Below are 15,215 nucleotides of genomic sequence, written 5' to 3'. Positions count from 1 at the left end.
CTCCAGACAGAGAGCGACGGAAGTTTTGTGCCGGTGCTATTGAAATGAGGTTAAATAACACTGAGGCCACAACACCTGAAAAAATACCTTAGGTTCTCACACTGGTACTTGGAATGCACCATCACCAGTCAGTCTGGGGAAACAATGAATTCAAACCATTTTTTTTTTTCATCTTCACAGTGAAGTATAGATATGTATCTTGGCACAGCGCACGGTCAATGGTGGTGGGGGTAACTGCGGAGGGGGGGGAGGGGGTTCACGCAGAATGCGATTGCGAAAGTGGGAGTGGCGTGTGATCCTTGGCCTGCGAGGCTGGAAAGGAGCACGCATATCTCCAATATAACAGACACTGTCGCAGCTCTGTCCTCGCCCGACGATCCACGCGCGTGCTCCGGACAACCACCAATCAAGACATCAACCATCGCTCCAAACCGTCATGCTGTGCGTAACGTAGCGATCTGTCATTGCAGTGATCACTGGGGTTCGTTCCTTAGTTCTTCTCTGTCACTTCTGCTCTTCATTTCGGCATGACTTAGAACCATTATCTTCATTTCGATGTGTAACAACTTAGCTCCCGGTATACGGCATTTAATAGGAATAATTTTGTGAAAGGAACGGAAGTCGCATGGAACGGAAATGCGTAACCATGGTGCTATCATCTATTCACAAATACAAAATATAACTTTAGAGTATTAACCGTTTAGTGAATTTTTACAAGATGGGCAGTGTTTTAATCAAATATCTTGTCGAATATCAGGTCCAAGGCTGAGGTTTAGTATCTTTTCGAGTCTTTATTGCTTTTATTGGAGCCGTTTCATTGCAAAGTTTAAAATTTTGGTCTGCTATTCAAATGATTCAATAGGCGACGTAGCTGCTCGGGCAACGAATTTTAGCGGCGAGTGCGGAAACTACGTATATTTCGAGTCCACAGGTGTAGGTCAAAACATAATTTTCGTACACATTTATCACGCTCTGCGTTATTTTTAATAATTGTATGTTAAATTTTGTTTTATAGTTTCATATTGTAAATGTATTTGCAACATTAGAGAAAAGTAGTATAGGATAGCCGGACCGGAAACAGGGTCCAGGGTCCGGTGCCGGGTGCCGAGACACATCTTAGAATGTGACGTCACGGCGGCCATCTTGGATGAGCGTAACGGGACAAGTAGTACCGTGACCTTGACCTTGACCCCGGTGGCCATATTGGATCCGCCATCTTTAAATCGAGCGCCCCACTCACTCGTTACGGAATTTTCGTCATGGGCGCCATATTGATTTTTTTTCTGTTCCACTGGAGGCCGCCATCTTGGATACCGTTGAATTTGTTTATGCTGTTTGTTCCTAGATAGCGACAGCGTCGCTCTTGATTTTTTTCTGTTCCACTGGAGGCCGCCATCTTGGATACCGTCGACTTTGTTTCTGCTGTTTGTTCCTAGAGAGCGCCAACGTCGCTCTGGCTCATCACATAAGGTCAATGTTCCATTACCTACCAGAGCTATTATGGTCCTTATAGACATATTAATTTTAATTTTTTATGCAAAATGCATTGGAGGCGCTGTGATTCGAACCAGCTCAGCTCTGATCTCTAGGTTGGAAAACATACGCCTTTAACCGCTCAGCCATCGAAACATTTACCACACTGAGAATTAAATAAGGTATATATAAAAATAAAATGCATATTCGGACTTGTATTTTTTTTTAATTTTTAGTAATAATAGCACTACCTGTTCGAGACAGAACCACTATCTGGTATTAAGACATAACTGTTGCAATTATCGTTACGGTCACCATCTTTAAAATCCGCAAAATATATGTTAGAAAATCGGGAAAAATTTTAAAAATCATAAAAAATTATATAATTGAATTAAATAATAAAAATCTTAAAAACCACTGTTGCACTTATCGTTACGGTCGCCATATTGGATTATATAAATGTTGCATGTTTCGTTACGCCCGCCATCTTGGTTGAGTACTATGTCATCGTTACACTCTATGTTACGACTGTCATATTGGATCCTATTAATGTTGCATGTTTCGTTACGGTCGCCATCTTGAATATCTTTATTTATTATCCGATTTTAATGAAAAAAGTACAAAATTCATCAAAAAATTAACTTATTAGAATTCTGATTGATTATATCGATTCCCGTCCTTGGTTCGAAACCAGTGAGGGCAAAAAAAACAGATCCTTCACAGAAGCCACCTACAGACTGACCTACCACCAATACCAAGGTATACAGGTATATGCAGTCAGCTGGTAGGACGACATGTCCACCATCTTGTCTTCATCCGCTGGTGACCACCATTTTGTTTTCGTCTGCTAGAGTGTGCTGATACCATGTTAGTATAATTTTCTGGTCACCATACCTTTGTCCACAACTGTTGGCATTGAACTTAGACCTTGACCTTGAAATTTGACCTTGACCTTGATCTTTGACTTTGACCTCGTCGACCATCATGGATCCGACATTTTATATTCAGTACATGCTACCAGGAGCTACTGCCTGCTAGTGGTCATTGCGACCATCTTGTTATCAACTGCTAGAGTGCGCTGATGCCATGTTAGTTTAATTCTTACCCGCTAGAGTGCAGTAATCATTTATTATTATTGCTGTGACACCCGTCATCTATTTATTTGTTCGCCATCTTGGAATTATGTAATTATTTAGCTAGAAATTCGGGAAAAATTCCAAAATTCACCAAAAAAATGGCAATCTTTCTACAGATTGATTTGATACGCTCCTGTTTTTGGTTCGATACTCAATCGATGTAATAACGTTTAATTTTATGTAAAAAAATAATAATTTAAATAATCCATGTTCAAAATTCTTAAAGAGACTTTAAATTCTCTACTACCATCATCCTATAAGCCATGAAGACCAACATCTTGGAAAATTCGTAAAAATTAACCTGGAAATTCAGGAAAAAGTTAAAAGTTCATTAAATAAATGTGCAAACAATATACTGATTAATTAGGTCGACTAAGGTCCTTGGCACGATCCTGGACGAAGCTAAAAGAATTTTAATTTAAATACCAGAAAAGTGTAAGGTTCGAAAATAAAACACTGTAAGTTCTTTCTCAAACATAATATTTATTACACAATTTCTATCCTACTACAGGATCACTTGCGAAAGCCAGCAATCTTTTAAACATTTAGCCCTGCATAGATGTGAAACGACTACTTCTTAGCTCCAACAGCTTCAACTGCTCCAAATGCTCCAACAGCTCCAACAACTCAAAATGCTCCAAAAGCTCCAACAGCTCATAATGCTCCAAATGCTCCAAATGCCCCAACAGCTCCAAATGCTCCAACAGCTCCAAATGCCAAAGGCGCCAACAGCTCCAAATACTCCAACAGCTCCAAATGCATTAACAGCTCCAAATGCTCCAAAGGCTCCAAATGCTCCAAATACAAAATGCGCCAACAGCTCCAAATGCTCAAAATGCTGCAATTTCTCCAACAGCTCCAAATGCCAAATGCTCCAACCGCTCCAAATGCTCCAAATGCTCCAACACCTCCAACAGCTCCAAATGCTCCAAATGCACCAAATGCTCCAACAGCTACAAATGCTCCAAAGGCTCCAAATGCTCCAACAGCTCCAAATGCTCCAACAGCTCCAAATGCCCAATGCTCCAACATCTCCAAATGCTCCAAAGACTCCAAATGCTCCAACAGCTCCCACATCTCCAAATGCACCAACAGCTCCAAATGCTCCAAATGCTCCAACTGATTTCAATTACTTTTTTTTTATCGAACTTGACATGTTTACTTGCATGACTTTATTAGTATACATTTTGGATGTCAGTGGTGACTTCTTTACACGTTTAAGTGATAAGTTTTATTTAGAAATTAGCTTTCGAGAAATGATAATATCAATTTTGAAAAATATATTATTTTTTCTTCAAGTTTATACACATTTTTTTAATTGAAACCATTATTTTATGTAGCCAGCTTCCCTCAGTTCTTTAAGTATGAAGGATATTTCTTTGATGTTCGAATAGTTTCCTGCACAAAGCGAACCATGTAGAAGTCTTAGCCTGTCAACCAATGTTAGGATCTTCCCATGAGGTACAATCAATCTCTTCTGCTACGTTCATCTTCCTTGTATGTTTATAATAAATATTATTATCCCTGGTGTATTTTGTTTCAACACCAACTACAAGGTCACTTTTGTCATCGATCCAGTGATTTTCACAAGCTTGATTAGGATAATTTATTTTGTTACGTCGTTTCCATCGTTTTGATCTCAAGCCACCATCACTGTCTTCGCTCTTGACCGCTTTAGGTGCTTCAGCACAGTACTCAATCATGTCAGCATCACAAGCTTGATCAGAATAATTAATTTTATTAAGTCGTTTCCATCGTTTTGGTCTCAAGCCACCATCACAGTCTTCGCTCTTGAATGATTTAGGTGCTGCAGCACAGTACTCATTCACGTCAGCATTACAAGTTTGATCAGGATAATTTATTACGACGTTTCCATCGTTTTGGTCTCAGGCCGCCATCACAGTCTTCGATCTTGACTGCTTTATGTGCTTCAGCACAGTACTCAATCATGTCAGCCTTAGATGTGTCAGCACAGTCATCGATCATGTCAGCCTCAGATGTGTCACCACAATCTTCAATCGTGTCAGCTTCAGATGTTTCATCACAGTCTTCAGTCTTGTTAGCTTCAGGTGGTTCTCCATATTTCACATTTTCATGGAGTCAACTAGATATTGATGTAAATATCTTTTCATTTCTAATGAGGTTGCTAATTTCTTCGTTTGTTTTTAATTTTTAATTATTGTCTTGATCTATATCAGTATTTTTAGCATTATCTTTTTAACATTCTTCATATTCATTATTGTCGTCTAATATTCTGCCTTCGTTCCTCTTCCACGATGTTGGAGCACAGTCTTCGTTATCTTTATTCATCTTAGTTGTACAGTTCTTGCAATGTCTATCCAAGTAATATCGTCTACCAAAGGATTTATGACACTGACTGCAATTAAATGGTTTTTGACAAGGACCCAAACTACACTCGCTTCTCTCATGTCGTTTAGCATTCTTTCTCAAGGTAAACACCTTGCTGCAGTATCTACAGTGATGTTGGTTTTATACAGCTACAGGCAACGAACCAGGGTACATGTCAGCATCTGCGACTAATGGCAGATGCAAACTAAGAGTTTTAAATTGAAACCATTACTTAAATAGAATTTTCTAAATATTTCGTAAGCGAGAGTTAAGTTATCTCATGCAAAAGTACTGGTTGTAGATAAGTAGTTCTGCTTTTCATCAACAGATGACGCTACGTGTTGCTTGCAGGTAAATAATATTTATTTATTTTATGCGGGATGCGGGATGCTCACTAACGATCGCAAAAGAAGGATGGTTTCGCTAGACTCCAAGGAGAAGGAAGTTTGTTCTTCCAGTTAGTGTTTCTCAGATTTCTCAGGGCTTATTATTATTTGACAGAATAATGATTTTTTTTTATTCCACCTGATAAAAATATTGCAAGTGGTGATTTAGCAGCAGAAATTCACGAATTAAATGTAACCTTGAATAAAATTACATGTCTCACAAAGAGTAAAACTCTTTCATGGAGAGATCGGTTCCTCAGAAATAACCAGAAGCACTTGGAGAAAACACAGGAATGATCGCAAGCACACGGAAAAAAACATTAAAATATTGACAAGAATAATCATGAGTACACGGAAAAATTCATCATAATATTGACATGGTTAATCGGCAGCACACGGAGAAAACCATCACACATTTTCTTTGATAAATTACAAAACAAATTAAAAATATTAAACACAAATTAAAAAACATACAAAAAATTTTGGCTTGGACTAGAACTCTATATTTGCTCAACAATGAGAAGTTCAAAAGCTAGCAGAATCAGTAAAATAAATTTACATGATAACGTCATAAGAAAACATTAACGAAAAATTGCATACTTTTTAATTTTCAAATATTATTTTCAGTTTTCGCAAATTTAATTTTCAAAAATTGTTTAAATATAATTACGAACAATTAGTTAAAAAAGCCCGACTTAGCCTGTTTGATATTGTAGAAGATTTTCTCGCACGGTGGTCGGCCGGTTTTCGCACGCTCGGCTCAGGCGAAACGTGACAATTTTTCGTGAGTGCAACATAATTAATCAGTATATTGTTTGCAAATTTATTTAATGAATTTTGAACTTTTTCCTGAATTTTTAGGTTAATTATTACGAATTTTCCAAGATGTTGGTCTTCATGGCTTATAGGATAATGGTAGTAGAGGATTTTAAGTCTCTTTAAGAATATTGAACATGGTTTATTAAAATTATTATTTTTTTACATCAAATTAAACGTTATTACATCGATCGAGTATCGAACCAAAAACAGGAGTGGATCGAATCAATCTGTAGAATGTTTGCCAATTTTTTTTTGTGAATTTTGGGATTTTTCCCGAATTTCTAGCTAAATAATTACACAATTCCAAGATGGCGGCCAAATAAAAAGATGACGGGTGTCACAGCAATAATAATAAATGATTACTGCACTCTAGCGGATAAGAATTAAACTAAAATGGCATCAGCGCACTCTAGCAGTTGATAACAAGAAAGTCGCAATGACCACTAGCAGGCAGTAGCTCCTGGTAGCATGTACTGAATATAAAATGTCGGATCCATGATGGTAAACAAGGTCAAAGTCAAAGATCAAGGTCAAATTTCAAGGTCAAGGTCAAATTTCAAGGTCAAGATCAAAATTTCAAGTTCAAGGTCAAATTTCAAAGTCAAGGTCAAAGTTCAAGGTCAAGGTCTAAGATCAATGCCAACAGTTGAGGACAAAGGTATGGTGCCCAGAAAATTATACTAACATGGTATCAGCACACTCTAGCAGACGAAAACAAAATGGTGGTCACCAGCGGATGAAGACAAGATGGTGGACATGTCGTCCTACCAGCTGACTGCATATACCTGTATACCTTGGTATTGGTGGTAGGTCAGTCTGTAGGTGGCTTCTGTGAAGGATCTGTTTTTTTTTTTTGCCCTCACCGGTTTCGAACCAAGGACGGGAATCGATATAATCAATCAGAATTCTAATAAGTTAATTTTTTGATGAATTTTGTACTTTTTTCATTAAAATCGGATAATAAATAAAGATTTTCAAGATGGCGACCGTAACGAAACATGCAACATTAATAGGATCCAATATGACGGTCGTAACATAAAGTGTAACGATGGCATAGTACTCAACCAATATGGCGGGCGTAACGAAACATGCAACATTTATATAATCCAATATGGCGACCGTAACGATAAGTGCAACAGTGGTTTTTAAGATTTTTATTATTTAATTCAATTATATAATTTTTTATATTTTTTTTAATTTTTCCCGATTTTCTAACATATAAATTGCGGATTTTAAAGATGGTGACCGTAACGATAATTGCAACAGTTATGTCTTAATACCAGATAGTGGTTCTGTCTCGAACAAGTGGTGCTATTATTACTAAAAATTAAAAAAAAATACAAGTCCGAATATGCATTTTATTTTTATATATACCTTATTTAATTCTCAGTGTGGTAAATGTTTCGATGGCGTATGTTTTCCAACCTAGAGATCAGAGCTGCGATGGTTCGAATCACAGTGCTTCCAATGTATTTTGCATAAAAAAATTAATATAATATATCGATAAGGACCATAATAGCTATGGTAGGTAATGGAACATCGACCTTATGTGATGAGACAGAGCGATGCGGGCGCTCTCTAGGAACAAACAGCAGAAACAAAGTCGACGGTATCCAAGATGGCGGCCTCCAGTGGAACAGAAAAAAATCAAGAGCGACGCTGTCGCTATCTAGGAACAAACAGCAGAAACAAATTCAACGGTATCCAAGATGGTGGCCTCCAGTGGAACAGAAAAAAAATCAATATGGCGCCCATGACGAAAATTCTATCACGAGTGAGTGGGGCGCTCGATTTAAAGATGGCGGATCCAATATGGCCGCCGGGGTCAAGGTCAAGGTCACGGTACTACTTGTCCCGTTACGCTCATCCAAGATGGCCGCCGTGACGTCACATTCCAAGATGTGTCTCGGCACCCGGCACCGGACCCTGGACCCTGTTTCCGGACCGGCTATCCTATACTACTGAGAAACATGAATTTGCTCGTTACCGAGGTTAGATGTTACACATCTCTTGCGAGTACTGAAAGACCCCTCCACATGTTTTTATTCCACAATTCGTATTTTGCAACAGTCGTATTTGTTAGGCTCCTACTTGAAACACACATATCGCGAGAAGTTAAACTAACGCAACACGTGATGCCATTACAAATATCGTGCTACGAACCGCAAAGAAGATATGTTCAAAATCTCGCTTAAAAATTGAGTTGCATCGATAGATACTTCCATGCAAGTAAATAACAAGATAAACTGCAACTTACCTATAACTGAATAAATTGATTAAATAAAGTTTAATGGGCCATAAAAATCATTTATTGACCGATATTATATTTAAATTTTCTAAATGTAAATTAAAGTAATTCTAAACAAACTTCATCTTTATGTCCCTACAGAGAAAACTAATATATATATATATATATATATATATATATATATATATATATATATATATATATATATGGGTCATGTACTTATTATGTTCACGCGTTAAAAATTATACTTACTTGGCGTATGTAATAAAAAACTAATTTTAATTTATTTCTGTTATTTTACTTAATTAAATTGTTAATTTTATACACATGTTCTGATAAATGTTGAATACAAAGTTGTTTTTTTTAATTTGATGGAATTTATACTTTACGAACCGCCCTTTAATTTTTTCATTTCTATTACATTTTGCATGCAAAATTAGTTAAGTTTTAATTACGCCAAGTAAATATAACTACTTTTATTTATATGTGGCCTTTTATTATGCAGCTTCTTTTTTTTTATCCTATGAAAATTTTGTTGCATGGTGCGCGCGCATCTGTAAAAAAATCACTCTCGTCATTTTTTCATTACGCGCATAAATAATCATAATTTAAAAAAAAACATTAGTTTATTAACCGGAATCAAACTGTCACCCCCTCCATATACTCTCCGGTAGCTTCTTAATTCGCCGCTGCGTTGAGGATGCTGTTCTTCCTTTTCTCCATTTAGTCCAGGAAACAAAGGTTTCAACCTGTGAAAAATTTGTCCAAAGCTGAATTTTTGCACAGTGGTAGAGTCGACTATGCTTAATAACATACCGAAAGTTTACCGCTGTAGACCTTGTGCGTATCAGTGAAAATTTGCAGTTAACTCCTAGATGACAGCGACTTGCAGCAGTTCATTAAAATGCTTCCCATTTTCGCACTTTTTACCGTAGACTCTCGATAACTATATGAAAATAATCTTAAAGCACTACTACTCACATTTATAATGAATAAAGTTCTAAAATTTAATATTAAAGGTAAGAAAAAAATGTTAAATTAATGAAATAAGTTTTTTTACATCAGTCAAGGCAATAAAAAGACAATTCACTTAAAAATAAAGGGTCTAACGCAAATATTTCTTTAACAAAAGTTGTTGTATAGTTCTTAAGCTTTACAGGTACATATCTCTCAAAAGTCTAGCTTAATTTATAGGATCACTAGAGACTCCCGAGCTTATCAATGTCGTCTACGCACTGCTACAGAACCACAGCCGCAAGCGCTGTGGCCACTCTCACTCCCACGAAATCGAAGATTTTTAATCTTTGTAAAATTTGCTCCTAACTGAAATTTAAAACAGTGGCAACATTCAAGTTTTCTAGCAACATTTGAAATGTTTACCTCCGCAAACCTTGCGCGGAACACCGAAAACGAGAAGTTAAGTCCTAAATAATACTTTATTGACCTCTCAACAATATGGCACTATAAAGTAATTACTATAGTATACTTTCAGAATAGCAAACCAAAACTTACTCAAAAAATTATTCTCAATGATTAAATTTAAAAATCTTTCACTACGTTTGACTAAATATGATATTTATTCAATAATATTAGAAGAGAGGTGTTCTGAAAAAAAGGGCACAAATAAAAATACGTATTACAAAAACACGTAGAGCCCGATGTGAAAACATTAAATAAAAGTAGTTGCAAAGTTCTTAAACTTTAAATTAGTTTATTTGTTGAGAGCTTGGTACAATGTGTCTGACCGCTAAAGCGATCCGAGCCGCGTAGTGTATACTATTGCGAGGTTGTCGAAGTAGGCTCGGGTCGGGACGAATTTCGCTGTAAAGAAACAAAGGTTTTTAATACATGGAAAATTATCCCAAAGAAAAAACTTTGTACAGTTGTAGAAAGAACGTTTCTTAGTAACATATCAAAAGTTTACCGTTGCAAACCTTGTGCGTCACGCAAAAAACGAGCAGTTAAGCCCAAAATGACAATGTTTTGCAACGATCCACAATAATGGATATTGAAAATGCAATTTATGGAGTAGACTGACAGTATGGAACCCAAAATAATCTAGAAACATTGTCCTATCTGAGGATAGTAATAAAAAGTACACAGTTTTAACATCTTTATATAAAATAGACAATTTAAATCATTAAAGTTGAGAAATTCATTTTCATTCAATTTTACGGAAAAGTTAATACATCTTACATAAATATAAAGAGCCCTGCGTGAAAATCGCTTTCAATAAACGTTGTTGCATATTTATTCTTCTTTAAATGTGTATATTTGTTAAGGGTCTCATACAATTTGTTTGACCCCTGAAGCTATCCGAGCCGTGTAGTGTGTACTACTGTGAGGTTGCCGAAGTCGGCTTGGGGTCGGGACGATTTTCGCTGTTAAGAAACATGGAAAATTATCCCAAAGCAGAAAAGTTTGTACAGTTGTAGAATAAACGTTTCTTAGTAACATGTCAAAAGTTTACCGATTATCCCTTGTGATCACACCAATAACGAGCAGTTAAGTCCTAAATGATAATTTCCCAAACGATCCACAAAATTGTGTTTCGTAAATAATTTAATAACTCTATAAATACTTTTTTTAAGTAGGCTCCCAGTATACAGCAAACTTGGTTTGTCCTCAAACGCCATACTACTACGGTAATAGGAATATGAAATCACTACAGACAAGATTTTTTTCCGTTTACTATGGTGAAACCAGAGCTAACCGAGAAATGACCGAACGTCCCGGAAAGTTGTGATATTTGACGATATTGCGCGAGTAGCACACCCGTACGTGACTACAGAGAATGGATAGTTTCCTTAACCGTTAGGATTTCTGGTACGAACACCCTCTCACAGGTAGGGTCATAAAATACGGTCAAACTCTTGCAAAAACATCCACTACCGCTCTTTGCCACTAGCAATCCAACGACGTCAGCTAGGCGCAGCACTCAAATACATTAACTTATTAAAAAATAACTGAATATGTAATGCTAGCTATACGTTTTACAACACAACTCGTGTTTTAATTATTTTCTGGAAAAAAAAACCTTTTATTATAGGAATTATGTTGTAAAAGTGAAGAAAAAAACTCAGAGTACATTTACGATGTATCGTTTTATTCAATTTTTATGTAGTAAACTGATTTTAAAGAAGTAAATATATAATTTTTCATTTTGTCGAATACAGGCTACATTAAAATTTTGCATTGTTCTGATCGAAAATAAAACGATATATCAGAAATAAAAAAAAAATATTTGCTAAAAAAATAATTTTTAATAATAAAATTTTTGAAACAGAATAAATCCATGCAGTTATAAAACCAGAGGTCCTCTAGAGTTTTTCATTTACAAGTTCCAAGCAGAAAACGTTTATTTTTAATTTTATTGTATCAAAAAACATTCATATAAGAAAAAAATGCATATCTCATTACATGTAACATACACCCTCTCATATGAATTAGCTATGTTTTAAGTACTCCCTAAATAAGACCCAGTTGAATGAGTGTCGCAGTACGCAGTGTGTCGCAATGCCGCGCTGGAACGGCGGTGGCCGTGAGAGATCAGTACGGCCGCAGTACACTGCAACGCTCGGGCCGCTTTAATGAGCCAACTAATTACGTTAGACTCTTTATAAATATACCGTCTTAAAGCTAAATGTATAACCAAAAACATTAATTTGGACATTTTTCGCATTGGACTCTTCATATTGGTGTAAATAGTATTTTTATCTGAGTGGCAAAGATAAAAATAATATGTCATGCATTAATCGCTTAATATCAAATCTTTAATATTAACAATTTGTGCTTTTTACAACATTAATGGCTGTATTAGAGTCTCAAGATTATTTTGGTAGTTTTATGGACAGTCTAAATTAAAAACTGTACAAATGGGTAGCATTTTAATGGACTGATGTAAGTCGCTGTCATCTAGGACTTAAATGCAAATTTTCGGTGATACGCACAAGGTCTACAGCGGTAAACTTTCGGTATGTTATTAAGCATAGTTAAATCTACAACTGTGCAAAAATTCAGCTTTGGACAAATTTTTCACAGGTTGTGCCTTTTTAAGTCTTGGTTTCCTGGACTAATTCGGGAGAGTTCCGTGCTAAAAATATTGATTCAAGCCGGACAACAGAAGACCACAGTTGGTACTTAATGTAGTTTTTAGGCGACACAGTGCATAGTGTAAACTGTTCACTGTTCGAATTGGACTCACTGAAGTCCAAAATTAATTAATTTTTTTACGTACTCCGTCACTCACACATGACTGATCGTCGCTAGGATTCATTCGTTTCCGAATGATCGCTGACGAGCCTCGCTCACGCGGAGAGGGTCGTGGGTTCGAGTCCTTCGCCCCGGAGTGACTGACAGTTGCCTGGTGGTGCGAATCCTACTGTATAGTCCCGTCACCTGAAGCCTCTCTGCGTAGCCGCGCGACTTACAACCAAGGGCGTAGCCAGGGGGGGGTTTTAGGGGTTCAACCCCCCCCCCCCTTAGCACCAAATCTTTAATTAATTTCTTATTCATCACTCAAACAAATTTCATATTAAAATTAATAAAAATTTTACCATTACAATATTTAAATTTAAGTACCGAAAACTGCTAAAATAGCACTACTTTACACCTTAAAATCCAAATTTTCCCGGGGGAGGACCCCCGGACCCCGCGCTTTAATACGGGGGGGGGGGGGGTTGCATGCTTCTTAACACCCCCCATACACAAATCCTGGCTACGCCACTGCTTAAAACCCAATGCTGAATGCTATACTGTGTTATGAGCAGTTTTCGTACAAAAAAAATAGGATCTTAAATATTTAGAACTATAAATTACGAAGATCATCCTAAAAATAAATAACGTTTGTTTCTCTAGATATTATTATTTAAGATAATGAAACAAAAAAAAGTATTTTACAACACACATAGTGTGTAGTCGCCATACAAATTTAAACATTTCCACAGTGCATCACCAGGTATCCCATGCCTTCTGCATACTCAGTCACCGCCAAGCTGTTGAACCATTCATTAACGTCCTCTTTCATTTCGTTGTCACTTCCATAGAGGCTCCAGGCCCAAAAAAAAATCCTTTACTTTCGGGAATATAAATTTTTCCCTCAATTATTGACTGGAGTTCGCTAGTCACAACTGAAAATCGGCCCAAGCGTTCTTCGTCACGAACATTCGTTCGCCCGCCGTTTAACGTGATGCACCATTTTCGAACTGAAGCTTCATTCATCAAAAACCTCGGATATCTGTAAATTTCAATGGGGCGAACATTTAAAATGCGTATTGCACCAGGACTTGGCGGGATCTTTAATTTTTGTCGTACATTCCAAAGTGAAGCTATAAACAGTAAACGACCGTTGCGGCTCGCTGCTAGCTCCAGACTGGCGCGACACAAAGCAATATGCAGCAAAGGGATCAAGACATGATTTGTGTGCTGTTGTTGCAATCTTAAGTAGAAATCAGAACTGTGCAAGCACTTTACTTTACAAACTTCTGCAAAATGTTCTTAGGTATATCAAGGGTACATTAAATATGTGTTTAAATTACTATGGGAACAGGAATGATGATGTAGTAGGCTATGTGGACAATGACTGGGGAGGCAGTGATGACTGTAAGTCTACAACTGGTTGTTGCTTTAAGGTTTTTGGCTGTACCAACTGTTATCTGGTTTTCAAAAAAACAACAATCAGTGGCTCTGTCATCCACTGAAGCAGAATTTGTTGCTCTTAGTCAAGCTGCCAGTGAGGCTTGTTGGTTTAAAGACTTGTTGCATGATTTCAAAATAGAAGTTGGTCCCATCACTCTGTTAGAGGATAATCAGTCTACTATAAAGCTGGCACATATGGCCACTGACAACTCTAGAGTCAAGCATCTAAAGATTAAGAAATGTATTTTTAAAAGAGAAACTGCTTGAAAACATCATTAGGTTGGACTATTTTAATACCAGTGACCAACTAGGTGATATTTTTACTAAGCCTCTTGGTGGTGTACTGTTTGACAAATTTAGGAAAAGATTATTTGTTTCTTAAAAATATTTTATTGAGGGGAGGTGTTATCGGCAATAAAGATATTTTGTGTCTTAGGTATAGTTGTAGCTACCGAGTTGGTAGCACTGCTTTAGTTTAGAGAGTTGGGAAATGGAGGAAAATGTGTGTGGGAGAAAAGACTGTTATTGTGTGAATAAAAGGATATGGTTAACAGCATCACGGCGTGTCGTTTTTTTGTGAAAGACTGACAACAAGTTCAATACTTAAATATAATTTTAAAAACTTTTTTTTTCCAGCTCTAAGAATGTCCTATCATTTTTGATAATGGGTTCTAATACCCTCTCTATTGTTAAAGCCTTGTGCTATGTGTCACATGATTGGGTGGGTTAAGTACGGTACTGGCCGACTCCAAACTCCAAACTTTGTGTCTCATGACCACAGTTTTGCATCACCAAGTTTCCTTTTGGACTGAATAGTGTTATGAACATTAAGGATCTCAAAATTCCCAGTATCATTGATGTGGGTGAACATGTAGCACACACAAATGTACCATGGCAACAACCAGAAACTCTACCTGCAGAACTGTGATTAGTTCTTTCATTGATTTCTCTCCCAGTATTGGTTGCGGGGACGACAGGCGGTGTTCCGTAGATGTAGAATCGCGCTTATGGGCTCGGACACATAAGCCTGTGAGTCGTGTCCCCTATTTTCCGTCACCCGAGTTCTTGGTGTGGAGGCATTCTCCAGTGGTCAGCACGGGCCGAAAAGTCCAACACCTGCCTCCATCATGGAGGCTTCCCTTTCACAGGGCTAGCACTGGGCAAAGC

The sequence above is a fragment of the Bacillus rossius genome, chromosome 1 (genome assembly GCF_032445375.1).
Source record: "Bacillus rossius redtenbacheri isolate Brsri chromosome 1, Brsri_v3, whole genome shotgun sequence".
NCBI lineage: Eukaryota > Metazoa > Arthropoda > Insecta > Phasmatodea > Bacillidae > Bacillus > Bacillus rossius.
The sequence above is the reverse complement of the archived record's forward strand: the minus strand, read 5'-3'. Positions refer to the sequence as shown.